Source organism: Eleutherodactylus coqui, chromosome 8, assembly GCF_035609145.1.
Source record: "Eleutherodactylus coqui strain aEleCoq1 chromosome 8, aEleCoq1.hap1, whole genome shotgun sequence".
Taxonomy (NCBI): Eukaryota; Metazoa; Chordata; class Amphibia; order Anura; family Eleutherodactylidae; genus Eleutherodactylus; species Eleutherodactylus coqui.
In genome coordinates, this window is record NC_089844.1 from 164,421,616 (window position 1) to 164,439,000 (window position 17,385).

Genomic DNA, 17,385 nt, shown 5'->3' on the forward strand with positions numbered 1-17,385 from the left:
TCAACGTAGCATAACTCCGTAAAGGCTTTACATATCCAAGTGATTCTGACATTGTTTTTTCGCCACATGTTGTACTTCATTTAGGTGGTAAAAAGAGACCGATATCATTTGTGTATATTTATTAAAAGTACCAATATTTGAAAAAATTGTCATTTTTCCACATTTTCAACCGTAATATCTCAAATATGTCCAAACATACTGTACAGATTTTTGATAAGGTATGTATTTCCATCTGTTTACTTTATTCTGAATGCACACTTGAAAAACATGTTTTTTTTAACCATTTAGAGGACGTACAAATTTAACATTACTTTTCAGCATTTTGAGGAGCACTTTGTTTTCTTACACCAAGCCAAGTTTGCAAAGGCTCATGAGTGTCAGAATAATAGATAGCCCCACAAATGACCCCATTTTAAAAACTACACCCCTTAATGTATTCACTGAGGGGGGTCAGGAGTATTTTGACCCCACCAGTTTTTTTCAGGAATTAATTCAATTTAGAGGAGAAAAAATAAAATTTCATATTTTTGCAAATATGTCATTTTAAAGACATATTGTTTTCCTATAGAGCCCATGAAAATGAGGATTTACACCCCAAAATGGATACCCCCGTTTCTCCCGTGTTCAGAGACATACCCATTGTGGCCCTAATCTTATGTCTGGATGCACAACGGGACCCAAAATGAAAGGAGCAGTGGGTGTCTTTCAGAACATAAATTTTGCTTGAAGGCGTTTTAGACCCCATAGCACTTTTGTAGAGCTCTTGAGCGTCCAAAACCATAGAGAACCCCCACAAATGACCCCATTTTGAAGACTAGACCCCTGAACGAATTTATCTAGGGGTGTACTGCCCATTTTGACCCCACAGTTTTTGAATGAATTCAAGCAAAGCAAAAGGAAAAAAATGTGATTTTCGTTTTTTTGTCAATTCTGTCATTTTAAAAACAGCTTTTTTTGTACAGCACATATAGGAATGAAGACCTTCACCCCAAAATGGATCCCCCTGTTTGTCCCGTGTTCAAAAACATATCCACTGTGGCCCTAATCTACTTACAGGAAACATGGCTAGGCCTATAATGGAAGGAGCACCCGTTGGATTTCAGGGTACAACGGAATAAATTCCAGGCCCCATTGCCCACTTGTAGAGCCATTGAGCATCCAAAACGATAAAGAACCCCCACAAATGACCCCATTTTAAAAACTAGACCCCTTAACAAATTCATCTAGGGGTGTACTGCATATTTTGACCCCACAGTATTTCAATAAATCTAAGCAAAGCAGAAGGAAAACATTACGATTTTCATTTTTTTGCCAATTTTGTCAATTTAAAAACTGTTTTTTTTGTACAGTGTACATAGGAATGAAGACCTTCACCCCAAAATGGATACCGCCATTTGTCCCGTGTTCAAAAACATATCCATTGTGGCCCTAATCTACTTACAGGAAACATGGCAAGGCCTGTAATGGAGGAAACACCCGTTGGATTTCAGGGCACAACTGAATAAATCCCAGGCCCCATTGCTCATTTGTACGGAATAAAAATTGACTCCCTAAAAATACCCCCCCCCCCCCCCACCCACTCCGCGCCCTTTTCGGCGTTCCCCAAATCTTAGATAAAAGTAATAATGTGAACTGTGTAGTATTTCCAAAGACAGGGGTAATTACGGAGGCTGGTTGGGATGGGTACATGGGGCAATAAAACTGGGTATTCCCCCCCCCCATCTCCTCCTCCTCCTCCTCTCATGCTTTTTGGGGGTCATTTCTTGACCTCAGTGGTGGGTATGGGCTGTAAAAAGTAGCGCTTCGTGAGTCTTCGTAAGCTTGCAGAGGTGCGGCGGTCTCACACAGAAGACGCTCAACAAGTTGCTCCTGGAACTGCAGGAAGGTGAGCGTTCCCGGGGCTTCTTGTAAATTGCGTATTACAGGTAGCGGTCTGAATAACGCCGGGCTCACGCAGCCGTAGGTGGAATCCGCTTGCGGAGGCCCGCAGCAGATCCCAGCTGTGACCCTGCGTACGGCCGCGTAATGTACTGCGCATAACTGCCTACTCACACGGATGGTCATTTGCAGTACACTTTTTTTTGTTGTTGTTTGTATTTCCCGCACCCTCGCTTAGCGATGACGCGGGTACCCACAGCCCGTATACAAGGAAGTTGCATATGGGCTGCGGGTATATCCGCGACCACGGAGCACAATGGGCTCTATGTTGCGGATATCCGCGGTAAAATAGAACATGCTGTGTTCTCTTTTCTGCGAGTGGATTACACAATTCCAACCCGCTAATGTGAGCGGAATTGTGTAATCCAATGCGATTGATCTGCGTATTACCGCGGATCAGATGCATGCGGAATCCGTAATTCCTATCCGGTCATGTGAGACCGGCCAAAGGTAAATCGCTACCTTTTTTTCACGTGACCGGGGACCGCTCAACGAGGCCACCCGTCACTGCTCCAGGCTCTCAGCGCGCTGGGAGCAAGGAGATTTTAAGTTTCCTGGGCTCCCCGACTCCTGCGCATGTGTCCGGCTTTTTGCCGGCGGTCGCATGCGCAGAATCCGGGAAAGTTCATGGAAGAAAATTGCGTCGGGGTGCAAATACGGAGGCCTCTGGTAAAAAGTTTCATCTCCTCTCACTGATCGCATCGGTGAGGGGAGATGAACCTTCACATTTTTTTAACTTTTACGTGATTGCCATTATCCATTGGATAACGGCGAACACGTGATCAGGAACCGCTCACCGCGGCTCTCCGTGAAATCTCCAGGCTCTCGGCTAAGTTTTGCAGCCAGGAGCAGGGAGATTTTAAATTACCACGGCTTTTGCGCTTGCGCCTGCCATACTGGCGACGAGCGCGTGCGCAGAAGCTCGGGTAAGGTCCGCGGATAAATCCACGGGCCTTAGGTAGGTCATTTCATCCTCCCTCACGGATATGATCCGTGGGGGGAGATGAAACGCAAGCTTTTTTAACTTTTTAAAACTTTTTTTTTTTTACTTTTTACCCCTTTTTTTATTTTTTATTTTTACTTTTTTTTTCTAACTTTACATGATCACTGTCATCTATTGGATGACAGTGATCATGGCCCCAGTGACATCCCTCTGCTCCTGGCTACACATGGCAGCCAGGAGCAGAGGGATTTTGAATTTCCCGGGGCTTGAGCCCCTCTGTGCACGAACCCGATGTCAATCATCGGGCGCGCATGCGCAGATGGGGATTTCGGGTCCCGGGACATCGCACGGGACCAGGGGTGAGTATTTTCACCTCCCATCATGGATCCGATCCATGAGGGGAGGTGAAACTTTACTTTTCTTTTACTTTAACTTTTTCGCGATCGCGGGCCCGGGGACCACTCACAGCGGTCCCTGGTAACACCTCCTGGTTCCCGGCTACCTTCAGGAGCCGGGAGCCAGGAGATTTCAAATTTGCTGGGGACACCTGAGCTTCTGCGCATGCACGTGACGTCATCATCTGGCGCGCATGCGCAGAAGGCCGCCGGTGGGTCCGGGAGGACCAGATCTCCGGGGGACACCGCCGACAAGCCGGGTGAGTATTTTCAGCTGCCCTGTTGGATCCGATCCATCAGGGCAGCTGAATATCTGTCATTTTACACAGTTTTGTTTACTTGGGGGGGGGGGGGGGGGTTGGGGACTGCTTGCATCCTGGGATGACCGCTCCATGCTGTCGGCTACCTGCGGGCACCGACAGCATGGAGTTGTCACGTCCTCAGGCAAGTGGGCATTAATCCTAAGAGGACGCATAAAACTACGTCCTCTAGGATTAAAGCCCACTTTCTGAGGACGTAGTTTCCCGATGGGGCAGTCGTTAAGGGGTTAAAGTGCAATGGCGCTTTGCCCTCAATAGCTCCCCCAATGGGATCGCTGTATGGTTGGCATCAGATGGCAACGTGATGCGTGTAAAATCGTATTGCCGGCATCTGTTTCTCTGTACAATACGCCGGTGATGGACCCATCCGGACTATTACCCTTAATAAGAATATCTAAAAAAGGGATCAGTTTGTAATCAAAATCCATGGAGAATTCTAGGCTGCAATCATTTTCATGGAGAGAAGTTAAAAAGCTGGTTAGTTTGATCTTGTTTTTTGTTTCGTATTAGTCTCTGTTCATGCAATCACTACAACTCCCATCATCCCACGTGGTCCAACAGAGACTACAACTCCCATCACCCCACACGGTCCAACAGAGACTACAACGCCCATCATTCCACACGGTCCAACAGAGACTACAACGCCCATCATCCCACACGGTCCAACAGAGACTACAACTCCCATCACCCCACACAGTCCAACAGAGACTACAACTCCCATCACCCCACACAGTCCAACAGAGACTACAACTCCCAGCATCCCACACAGTCCTGGCGCTCTTAAAGGACCTTCTACACGGGATGGCATTATGCCGCAGGACGCCGCCAAATCCGCAGCTGCAGAGTTTAAAACCAAAATCTGCGTATTTTCATGCGGTATTGCCGGCAGGTTTTAAACCATTTTCAATTCTGCAGTAAAACCTGCCGGCAGCCGGTGGCTTTTGGTGCAGAATATACCGCGGCTTGCAGTAGGTCATGCGGTGTAATTCCGCCCCGTGTGAAAGACCCCTCAGGACACGGCCCGCCGTCATCAGCCTCCACCGCTGTATGGCAGAGCTCCGCTCCGTAGATCTGACAGAGGAACTACAGAGAACGGCCCCAAATATCCCACCGGCCCATGTAGACATCACCGGAGGGCCGTCCCGGACTGTCTCACCCGCCACAACCTTGTAACATCTGCAGCGGTACCAACCCTGATCAGTAGTAATATCAGCCAGCTGATTCACACTACACGAGCCCCCCTAAAGCTGCCATAGACATCGGGGGGCTCTCAGCTCCAAGGTTTATCCCCATCTCATAGGTGGGGGGCATATAGTTAGGATAGGTGATCACTCTCTGATTGGTGGGGGCCACAGAGTGGCGCCCCCTTCATGGTTCTCACTGCACAGCTGAGGCCGCTGTCACACGGCATAATCACATTTCTGTGCGCATTTATGTGTTTTACTGTATATTTGCTCGTGCAAGTCGTTGCAAAAAAAACCAAAACAACCATAAACACAGCATCCTCCTGCTGATTGCAATGGGTGATTAAGTTAATTAGTTCATTATGTGCTGTTTTGTGCACAAACAAATTATGGGTGCCGAATCCCCTCATGTGAATGAGCCCAATGATATCAGCGGGTTGTATTCTCTGTTTATTGCACATACGCCAAACACTGCCCAATTGCATCTGTGTGATCCCGGCCTAAGGGCTCATGCACACAGAGGCATTAGGGTATTGTGCAATATGCAGTACATAGAGCCCGGCGATATCAGGGGGCTCATTCACATGGGTGGATGTTTCACACGCTCCATTATCCTGCACACCAAAGTATCACATACTGAGCTAATTAGCGCAATCGTCCATTACAATACACAACGCATTGTGCAAGTAGGCATCACTAACGCGCTCATCCGTGTGACGCCGGCCTCAGGACCGTATACACGGAGCCATAAGACAGAACAATGGCCGTTCACACAGGCAGGAATATCATTCACACTTGTGTTTGCATCCAGTTCAGTCGTTGACATTGACTGCAGCGGCGAATGTGATCGACTAAACAATCGCTGTTCACACGCAATCACGTGCGAGCGATTATCTTTATGCCTGGATAAAATGGATGAATGAGAAACGAATAAAATCTCATTCATCATTCATTTGTTGGCCTTGTTTACACTGAGCGATTATCATTCAGAGTCACACGATCCAACGATTTTCTAAGCAATGATCGTTCCGTGTAAAAGGGCCCTAAATCAGCGCTGCAGCCCCTTTATTATCAGTATCAGTGGGGGATCCAGCAGGCGGGAAAGTGATCCTACAGTAGCTATATACCATCACTAGATCAGATGGGACCAACGATGGTTAGTCTCAGGACAATAACATTCCTAGTGGTAAATACGGGCCGGGGTCTGACCAATATCTATGCTACAGGAAATAACAGTGTAATTATGGGGACTACACCGGTCTCAGCTGGTTATTGTAACAGAGGATCCATCCTCCACATAGAAGGCGACATGTAGGGGTTCGGTGAAGGAGGCGGTGAAGGTGTGTAAGCGTCTGATGGGGTCACACAGCTCATAGAAGGACAGACGCCCAGCCTCATAGTCTAAGAAGACTCCGAATGTTGGACATGTTGGCCTTACAGCACGGTGTAATAAAACAGAGTTGTGATATGCTTTACAATATTTATCATTCAGATACAAACACCAAGATTTATCATTACTTCCAATAACAGACTGCTTTCCTTTCCTCTCTATACTGGGATAGGACATCCCGATAATGCAACCTCCAACCTGGTTCCATGCCACCTCCCAATAATGTCTCCCTGAAGAGAGGCCACATCGGCTTAACACCTGGGAGTATCTCAGAAACCTTCTTGGTGATTCTGGTCTTTGCCGTTTCTCCTCTGAATCTGTTGCTGCCTTTAGATCGTCTGATAACTCCACTAATATACATGCAGTGTCCTCATCCAGCAAGATGTCTGGGACCCGAGCCCTGATGTGACCCTGGTGACAATATCCCGCATAGATCGGTGTAAGGTCAGATCCTCATCCAGCTCTTTCCTCAGCTTCTCCTCTTCCTTCTTCTTAGTAGCCTCATGGACTGCAGCTTCTTTCTCGGCAGCCGCACTCTTATCCCTACAGGCTGCTCCTTGGTCTAATTCTTGTAGGACAGTTATTGGGTTAGTCCCGTTATCTTGTATTTTGGTATCAGACACGGGGACATCAGCTTGTCCTGAGACCAATCCTGTATGCCGATTATCATCAGAATGGATATTTCCACCACCTCCCCCCGTGTTCTCATCATCTCCATTACTACTTACTGTAATGTCCCTTTCCTGTAAGAGTCTTATTGGGTCGGTGACATGACACATCAGCTCCATGTGATGCATCTTCCCAGACAGCTCCTTCTCTTTTTCCAGCTTCTTGATCAGATGAGATATCTGTGACACAATCTCGTCCTCCTGTCTGGAGATCTCGCTCTGCACTTTCTTTTCTGCCATTTCCAGTTGCTCCTTCATGTCCATAAACAACTTCCTGATGTTCTTCCTCTTCTCAGAGGCTTTCTTCTGGATATTCTTCTTCTGACCCTGCAGATTCTGGACTCTTGTCTGAAGTTCTGCTTTTTGAGGGTTTAGTTCCCCCAGATACTTCCTCACTTTCTCCTTCTTCTCAGAAGCCTCACCTAGAAGTTCCACCTGGTGGCCCCGATGCTTGCCGACCAGACAGCAAGTCACACATAGACAAGCCGCGTCCTGCGGGCAGTAATACTCCAGAACCTTCTTGTGGACGGAGCACTTCTTGTTCCCAAAGGAGCTGGTGAGATCAGTTAATATATGATCCACCGCCTTGTTGTGGGCTCCGAGATGTTTCTGACACATGGACATCTCACAGTGCAGACATGTCCTCACAGCCGGGACAGGAGACTTTATACAGTAAGTACAGAAGATTCTGCTCTCCATATCAGGCTGACTAGATAAGAAACGCTCCACTATATTCGCCAGCTTCCTGTTCTTCTCCAGGGCCGGACGCTGCGGGGATTCTTCTCTGCAGTCAGGACAGGAATACACTCCAGCTGCCTCCTGTGCATCCAGCGCACTCACAATACACGAGCGGCAGAAATTGTGTCCACATCTCAGGGATACGGGATCTGTATAGAGGCTCAGGCAGATGGAGCAGTTCAGCTCGTCCCGCAGGTCAGCAGACGCCATCCTAGTAGGAAAGAGCTGGAATTGAAACAAAATAGAAGTACAATACAATCGATCATAAACCAACACATTTGATGTAACAAATGTAATAGAATAAAAGCATTCAGTAGCCGTGTCATTTGAGCCTTAAGGCCCATTCACAAGCAAGGATTATCTTTCAAAATGATTGAAAGATTGGCGATCTTGCCCTTTAGTACTTTATCAGATTCATTTGCGTGCAAATGAGCCTCTGGAAGCTGAACTCTGCAATTAGTTCTATTGTTCAGCCATGGGCTTCTAAGAGAATACAATCTCCTGCTCCCATGGAGAACACAGCATGCAGTCTGAATGATGGATTCTTAACTCGTCTAAAAAACAGGAATTCTTACCGTTAAATTCTTTTCCATGAGTCCATCCTGACAGAACACATGCAGGTAGCCCTCTTGACCTCGTTGAGACAGGAAGAGGAGAGTTCTTAAGGCCGCCTACCACCATCATTCTCTAGTGACTTCAAATTATCACAATGGATATGTGGCCCAATCTTTTATTGTTGCTTAAGAAAAAAAAATTGTATACTGTGCATGTAACACAACAGCACAATTGCTCGGGTGGGTATGTGCTGTCATGGTGGACTCATGGAAAAGGAATTAACGGTAAGAATAATTCCCATTTTACTACAACATCCATCCTGACAGCACAAATGGAGGCAATACCAAATCAACTAACGACCACTTGTCTGTAAGTATGTATGTGAGTGATCCTTTGTGTCAGGCTTGATATTCCTGAATAGTTAAATCATGGCCAGAAATATGCCGGGCAGATATTGCCGATTGGAGTACCCCACCCCTCCCTGAATGACCTCAGAGACTGCTACTCTTCTTTAGAATAAGTCTTCAATTTATTAGACAAGCCTTGTCCGTTTTAAAATGAACCATAACTTCCAAAATTGTATCATAATTCATAGTCTGGGTTCCAGCTTGCTAGTTACATACAAGCTGGTGATGGCAGCGTGTGTGTGTGTGTGGGTGGGTATTGTAGAGTGCTGGAAATATTGGACCAACCAGGGGGTGATTTGAGCTTTCGTTCAGCATGCGTGCAGGAGCATGGGAAAGCTGGGTACAAATCCACCTGTATTGTAACAATTCTTTGCATGCAACCCCACTAAAGGGATCGATCGAGGCTCTGCCATGACAAGCGGTCACAGCGGCAACAGCGCTTGGAGTAGTCGATCCGTGAAAAAACAGCAGCTGAGGTGGGATTGGTTGGGGTCCACCCTCTCTCTCCCTGACAACATGCAAAATACCATCACAGCTGACCGACAACCTTAGGCTCAGTAGACCTGCTGCACACAGGCTAGCAGTGGATACAGCACCTCAGCAGACCTGCTGCATGCATGCTAGGATTAGATACAGCAGCTCAACAGACAGTGACACACACAATGGAATTGGACATAGTAGCTCAGCATACATGGCAGGATTAGATACAGCAGCCCATATTGCATACACTTGGATTAGATACAGCACCCCTTATTGCATACACTTGGATTAGATACAGCACCCCTTATTGCATACACTTGGATTAGATACAACAGCCCATATTACATACACTCGGATTAGATACAGCAGCCCATAGCGCATACACTCGGATCAGATACAGCAGCCCATATCACATACACTCGGATTAGATACAGCAGCCCACACTCCATACACTTGGATTAGATACAGCAGCCCATATCACATACACTTGGGTTAGATACAGTTCCCTAGCAGGCAGTATCACACATGATGGGTTTGGATACCTGCAGCAGTTTAGCCAGTAACTTGTGTCTCTACCATCAGTGCGGCCAGCAAGCCCTGAACGCTCAATTATAATCACCTGACACACCCTGAGGGATCATGGGAAATGTAGTCCTTACCCCAATCTCCTGCCCCCAGGAGTCCGTTCTACCAGATACAAAGCCCAGTCCCTGGTTTGCTCCCAGTAAGGGTCGGTTTACACGCAACAAGAAGTCATTCGCTTTAAAATATAGCCAGTGTTCACCTGCAGATAAATCATTACATTTTGCGCTCAGTCATTCCGGCGCTGCACCAGCGGATGTGAATGACCGAATGATGGCTGTTTAAACGTAACAAGCTGTGAATGATGGTTTTATGTATAGAATGAGAATCATTCGTTGTTCATTCGTTGGCCTTGTGGACAGATTATCGTACAAATCTGCTCTATCCAACATTTGTTTTCGGACGGTAATCATTCGTGTTATCGGGCCCTAAGGGTGAGCTAGGAGGACTGAGAAAAAACAATATGGTAACAACTGCTACTGCTTTCTGTTATCAGCCAGACAGCTGAAGTATATCATAGCCTTTTCTGTCTCTGTGCACATCGGATGGAGCTGCTGTATACTAACTGTTACCGCACCAACTGATGGAAGATGTAGTCCTAGAATCCTATATATTACTGGCGGCTGTGTGTAAGGCTGTATCTAACTGACAGCACTGTAATGTGAGGCTGAGGAAGGGCTGAGCTGCATCCCTCCCTGTACTCTGTCTAAAGTGAAAGTGGAACTTCACTTCCTGGTCTTTGTTTAACCCCTTAACTACCGCCGATGCGCATTTTGACGGCCTCCCACCTGGGCCTTATTGCACATGGCCGTAAAAGACGACCTCCCTGTGGAATAGAGCCATGGGCTCGGGGGTGGCGCAGCGACAGGCTATCACTGACCGGAGGTAGGTGGGCGTCTGGCTCACACACTGAGGGCTGCGGTTGGCATTCCCGTCATCTGATTGCTGATATCTAACAGATATCGGTGACCAAATGAAAGTGTGAGCGGGGGCTGAGGCTGCTCACCTGCCCCACTGCCATCTTCCTTCTCAGCATCCCTATTCTGACTCAATCACATGGCTGCGGGCGTATCGGCTGAGGTAACGGCTCTTGTAGTTATGGAGCAGTACTCACAGCAGGGATTTATCTGCAGGGGAAAAGTATCTGGACTTTAGAGCGAATGACTTCTTGTTACGTGTAAACCGACCCTTACTGGGAGCAAACCAGGGGCTGAACTGACTCCTGGGGGCAGGAGATTGGGGGTAAGGACTACATTTCCCATGATCCCTCAGGGTGTGTCAGGTGATTATAATTGAGCGTTCAGGGCTTGCTGGCTGCACTGATGGTAGAGACACAAGTTACTGGCTAAACTGCTGCAGGTATCCAAACCCATCATGTGTGATACTGCCTGCTAAGGAACTGTATCTAATTCAAGTGTATGCGATAAGGGGTGCTGTATCTAATCCGAGTGTATGCGATAAGGGGTGCTGTATCTAATCCGAGTGTATGCGATAAGGGGTGCTGTATCTAATCCGAGTGTATGCGATATGGGCTGCTGTATCTAATCCGAGTGTATGCGATAAGGGGTGCTGTATCTAATCCGAGTGTATGCGATAAGGGGTGCTGTATCTAATCCGAGTGTATGCGATAAGGGGTGCTGTATCTAATCCGAGTGTATGCGATAAGGGGTGCTGTATCTAATCCGAGTGTATGCGATATGGGCTGCTGTATCTAATCCGAGTGTATGCGATGGGGGCTGCTGTATCTAATCCGAGTGTATGCGATGGGGGCTGCTGTATCTAATCCGAGTGTATGCGATGGGGGCTGCTGTATCTAATCCGAGTGTATGCGATGGGGGCTGCTGTATCTAATCCGAGTGTATGCGATGGGGGCTGCTGTATCTAATCCGAGTGTATGCGATGGGGGCTGCTGTATCTAATCCGAGTGTATGCGATGGGGGCTGCTGTATCTAATCCGAGTGTATGCGATGGGGGCTGCTGTATCTAATCCGAGTGTATGCGATGGGGGCTGCTGTATCTAATCCGAGTGTATGCGATGGGGGCTGCTGTATCTAATCCGAGTGTATGCGATGGGGGCTGCTGTATCTAATCCGAGTGTATGCGATGGGGGCTGCTGTATCTAATCCGAGTGTATGCGATGGGGGCTGCTGTATCTAATCCGAGTGTATGCGATGGGGGCTGCTGTATCTAATCCGAGTGTATGCGATGGGGGCTGCGGTATCTAATCCTGCCATTTATGCTGAGCTTCTATGTCCAATTCCAGAAACATGCTGTCTTCACACAGATGGTGTCCACAAGCCTTTATTGAATGAAGTGCTACATAAAACCAGTCAGCCGTCTACACCGGAGGTGTTTCCACTCCGTAAGGAGTCTTCATCACCTGATTATGGGGGTTACGTCACTCCCTTAAATATCTGAATAATCAAAACCAATTAAAAACAATACAAAACAGCTGACTTACTCAATTCCACATGAAGTTAAGCCCAGATCTTAGTACGGCATACGGCATATTCTAAGCTAATTCTGCATATAGTATAATATGATATAGTATGTTGTAGCATAATCCATATAGCGTAATAATCAATATATTCATTAATACATATGCTATAACATTATTTCTTGATGTTAGTTGTGATCAGTTTAACTCTTTCTTGTCCTCCTTCCTTATTTCTTTTCTTCTTTTCTCTCTCTTCTTTCCCGATTTAGGCCTCCTTCCCACGGACGGATTTCCGCCGCGTAATTTGCGCTGGAAATCCGCCGCGTTGCCCGCAGCTATTAGGTTCTATTGAACTTAATAGCACAATGCTTACGGTGCGAAACTCCACCACAGAATTCCGCACTGTGAATTCACCCGTCCTCACCTGCGGCATGCTCTATTTGCCGTGGGTGTACGCGCGGACGGCTTCCATTGCAGTCAATGGAAGTCGCCCGTCAATGTATCTTCCGCTGTAGCATAGCAGAAGATAGCGTGAAACCGCTTTCCCGCCTACCACCGCCGCATCATATGATGTGACAGACGTGTCATATGACATGGCCGGCGCATCATGTGACGCGGTGGGTCTGTCATGTGACATGGCCGGCGTGTCATATGACTCTGCGACGCGTCACGCCGAAGCATCATGCGGGAGCGAGGACGCCGGATCCGCAGGTAAGTCTGGGGTCTCTGGGGGGCGCTGTGACGGGCTCCGTGTGCAGCCGGCCTTAGATGTTTCTATATTGGCAATAAACGAAACATTTTGTATATAAAATATCGAAATCTCCATAATGAAATGTAATAGTGAAATCTCCCTGAGATAAGATATGCAATATATAATAAATGGCAATGTCCCATATCCATCCAGTGATAACTAATGAAATATGAACCTAATGACAACATTTTATTTACACATATCATACAACAGACTAAATAATGTAATGGGGGGGGGGGGGGGGCTCTTTATAGATCCACTATTTAATATATGCATAACAGGTCTGACCTGAAGTGGAGACCATTGGGATGTCTCGTACCCAATTTCAGCATCCAAAATGCTTCTCTCTTTAATAATGTATTGTGAGTAGAGATGAGCGAGCCTACTCGGCCACGCCCTTTTTTCGCCCGAACGCCGCGATTTTTGAGTACTTCCGTACTTGGGCGAAAAGATTCGGGGGGCGCCGTGGGTGAGTGGGGGGTTTGAAGCGGGGAGTGGGGGGGAGAAGGAGAGAGAGAGGGCTCCCCCCTGTTGCCTGCTGCTACCCCCCGCTCCGTCACAGCTCCCTCCGCCCCCCAGCGCCCCACGAATCTTTGCACCCGAGTACTGAAGTACTCGAAAATCGCGGTGCTCGATCGAGTAATTACTCGAAACGAGTAGGTTCGCTCATCTCTAATTGTGATCTACCTTTAACCCCTTAATGACGCGGCCCCTTTTTCTTTTTCCATTTTCGTTTTTTCCTCCCCCCCCCCCCCCCCAAAAAAAAAAAATTGTAACTCCTTTATTTATCCATTGACGTCGCTGTCTGAGGACTTGTTTCTTGATGTTAGTTGTGTTCAGATTATCAGTTTAAGGGCTTATTTAGACGACCGTATATCGGCTCTGTTTTTACACCGAGCCGATATACGGTGTCTTTGTCGGTAGGGGGGGGGGGGGATGGAAGAGCCAGGGCAGGAACTAAGCTCCCGCCTTCTCTCCGCCCCTTGCCACTATTTGCAATAGGAGGGGGCGAGATGGGGGTGGGGCTAAGTACCGTCCCTTAGCTCCGCCCCCTTCCCATTGCAAATAGTGGCTGGGAAGGGGCGGGACCTCAGTTCCTGCTCCTGGCTCTTCCATCCTCCCTCCCCCCCTCAGACAAGGACACCGTATATCGTCTCGGTTTTTACGCCAAGCCAATATACGGTGTCCTTGTCTGTAGGGGGGAGGATGGAAGAGCCAGGGGGGAGGATGGAAGAGCCAGGAGCAGGAACTGAGCTCCCGCCTTCTCTCCGCCCCTTGCCACTATTTGCAATAGGAGGGGGTGAGATGGGGGTGGGGCTAAGTAACGGCCCTTAGCTCCGCCCCCTTCCCATTGCAAATAGTGGCTGGGAAGGGGCGGGACCTCAGTTCCTGCTCCTGGCTCTTCCATCCTCCCTCCCCTTCTCAGACAAGGACACCGTATATCGTCTCGGTGTAAAAACCGAGCCGATATACGGTCGTCTGAATCCCCCCTCAATGTGCTAGGAGACAATATGCTCCCCAGACATCTATTCCTGCGAGCCGCACAATGCACCCCTTTACTCAGTAGGGATCTATCGCACATCTTGGGGAAGTATTGGAAGGTTTTTAAAAATGATTCGTTTGATTGCATAGAAGTCCCTACTGCGTTCCGAATAAATATATGAAAACATGATTTTCTCTTCATATCGAGTGCCATGTTTGACGGATCCAGTGCTGAGAAGAGAATCACGGCTCTTAGCATCCACTTTGGATATAGCTCTTCAAGGGTTTTTATAACCCCGTTTAGACAGTCTGCGACAGATGTCATTCCGGTGGGATACATAACGGTCTTCTCTGCAGCAGATCCTCTTAGCCCTTGTCATCTCTCCCACAGGGACAGCCTCTATGGTGCGTCTCGGAGGGGCACTAGAGGCATGCAATATTAGGTTACCCGCAATTGGCTTCCTGTACATATCCACTATTACCCTGCCTGTAGAATATCACCTGTTAGATTGAGCTCCAGAAACGGTATATTGGGTTTTATCGGTACGAGTTGTAAAACGTAAATTACAGTTATTGTTATTAATGTATGGCGTAAATGAGTCGCATTAAGCACGACATTACCTCAGCTGTGATGGGCAATGCAATGGGATTTTTTTATGTACCGCCGGTGGGTTCCAGGGAGCCACCCATGCTGTAGGTGCACACGGAGTTTAACCTACATGTGTCCACTTGTAAAGAACCCCAGTCTGACTGGGGCATGCAGTGTGGGCCGAAGCCCACCTGTATTACGCACGACATTACTACCTCAGCTGTGTTGGGCAATGCAATGGGATTTTTTTATGTACCGCCGGTGGGTTCCAGGGAGCCACCCATGCTGTGGGTGCACACAGAATTCCCATTGCGGAGTTGTACCTGGCTGTGACTATTTATAAAAAACCCCGGTCTGACTCGGGCATGCAGACACCTTGACAGAATGAATAGTGTGTGGCCAAGTTTTTTTTTGGGGGGGGCCACTCTTGCCGCTATTGTGGCTTAATAGTGGGACCTGTGAACTTGAGATGCAGCCCAACATGTAGCCCCTCGCCTGCCCTATCCGTTGCTGTGTCGTTCCCATCACTTTCTTGAATTGCCCAGATTTTCACACATGAAAACCTTAGCGAGCATCGGCGAAATACAAAAATGCTCCGGTCGCCCATTGACTTCAATGGGGTTCGTTACTCGAAACGAACCTTCGAGCATCGCGAAAAATTCGTCTCGAGTAACGAGCACCCGAGCATTTTGGTGCTTGCTCATCTCTAGAGTCCAGCTTTCTATAGGTGGCGCTATCGTTCAGTATATCTACAACCAATTTAGAGTATAAGCCCCCATTTCCCCCCTTGTCTGACTTCCTTATGATGATATTTGTATTCTGTGTCAGATTCTGGATTTGCCTCCTTTCCTTATATGATAGATTATCCTTCCTTCTTATAATCCCCTCTTTATTATCTGTCTGGAGTTTCAGCAGATCCTTCTCCACAGCGTGTTGAATACTGTCTATACATGGACTTCTGGTGGCCTTTGGATAAAAGTCCCTGTTTGGTACTGGGAATTTGATGGTTCTAATATCATTAACCCCTTCCCTCCCCAGGACGTACCGATACGTCCTGGGAGCCTGGTACTTCCCGCAACAGGACATACCGGTACGTCATCGGGATAGCGCAAGATCATGACTGACCTCGCGCTATCCCGCAGCGGGAGCCGGCTGTCTAAGTGGATCGCGGCAGGGAAAGAGTTCACAGAGGGAGCGCGCTCCCTCTGTGTCTCCGGCCGGCTCTCGCGATGTCATCGCAAGAGCCCGGCCTGTCACCATGGCAACAGGATGCCAGACACTGGCGTCCTGTATTGCCTGTGCCTATAATTGCTGTATAAGCGATAAGGCATGGCAGAGCAGTAGCTCTGCCATGCCTTATGACAGCGATCATAGGCACAGTGCTGCAAGTCCCTCAGAGGGACTCAAATAGTGTAAAAAAAAAAAAAAAAATGTAAACAAAAGAAAAATGTAAAAAAACACCTTTTTTTTTTAACCATTCAATTTTTTATTAGCATCGTAATGAAAGGTGACATACATTTTCCAATACAATAGAGTTTTCAAAAAATCTGATACAATTTTTTTTTTTTACAGAAGTATAAGTAGCTTTTTGCTTGCAATATAACCTTGTATGTTCACTTTATTAACTTGAAAGTCTTTTATTTTTTTTTATTTCTGCAAATAGAAACTTAGTAGTGTCTGTGTAGCATAGCAACAGTTTCCAGGCTACATCGAGACTTTAATATGAGTTAAAACATACGGGAAAAAACACCTTTTTTATGCTTTTTCTAATAGCATAAAAAAGTTAAAAAAATTAAAACCCCACATATGTATTGACGCGTCCGTAACGGCGTGTACAAAAAGTTGAACACGCTTTTTATTTTGTATGACAAAAAGCGTAAAAAAAAACCTGCTAAAAAACAGAGTCAAAATGCTAATTTTTAGCATTTTGCCACCCAAAAAATGCAATAAAAGTGATAAAAAGCCGTATATTCCCCAAAATGGTACCAAGAAAAACTACAGCTCATCTCGCAAAAATAAGCCCTTATAGAGCTCCGTACATAGGAAAATAATAAAGTTACAGGACTTTGAATGCAGCTATAGAGAGAAAAAAAGATTTCCAAAATAAAGGGTTTTTATTGCAAAAAAGTGTAAAAACCTAAAAAATAAATAAGAATTTTGGTATCGTTGTAACCGTACCGACCCGCAGAAAAAATTTTGTGTGTCATTTATGCTGCATGATTAACGCTGTAAAAAAAAAAAAAAAAAAACATGTCAGAATTGATGCGTTTTCTCTCCCTGTTTTTCTAAAAAAAATAATAAAAGTTTTACGATATAGTCTATGTACCCGAAAGTGGCACCGATTAAAAACTACAGCTCGCCACGCAAAAAACAAGCCCTTATACGGCCGCGTCCATGGAAAAATAAAAAAGTTATGACTTTTGAAAAATGGAGATGGAAAAATACCAAAAAAATCGCTTGGTCCTCAACGCCAAAATAGGCCGTGTCATTAAGGGGTTAACTGTTCTGCAGTTGGTGTAAATTGTT

At 46.8% G+C, this 17,385-nt stretch overlaps 1 pseudogene; it reads right to left on the reverse strand.

Moving 5' to 3' along the window:
* Positions 1 to 5,085: 5,085 nt before the first annotated feature.
* Positions 5,086 to 7,795, reverse strand: LOC136577091 (E3 ubiquitin/ISG15 ligase TRIM25-like; annotated as a pseudogene).
* Positions 7,796 to 17,385: the final 9,590 nt, after the last annotated feature.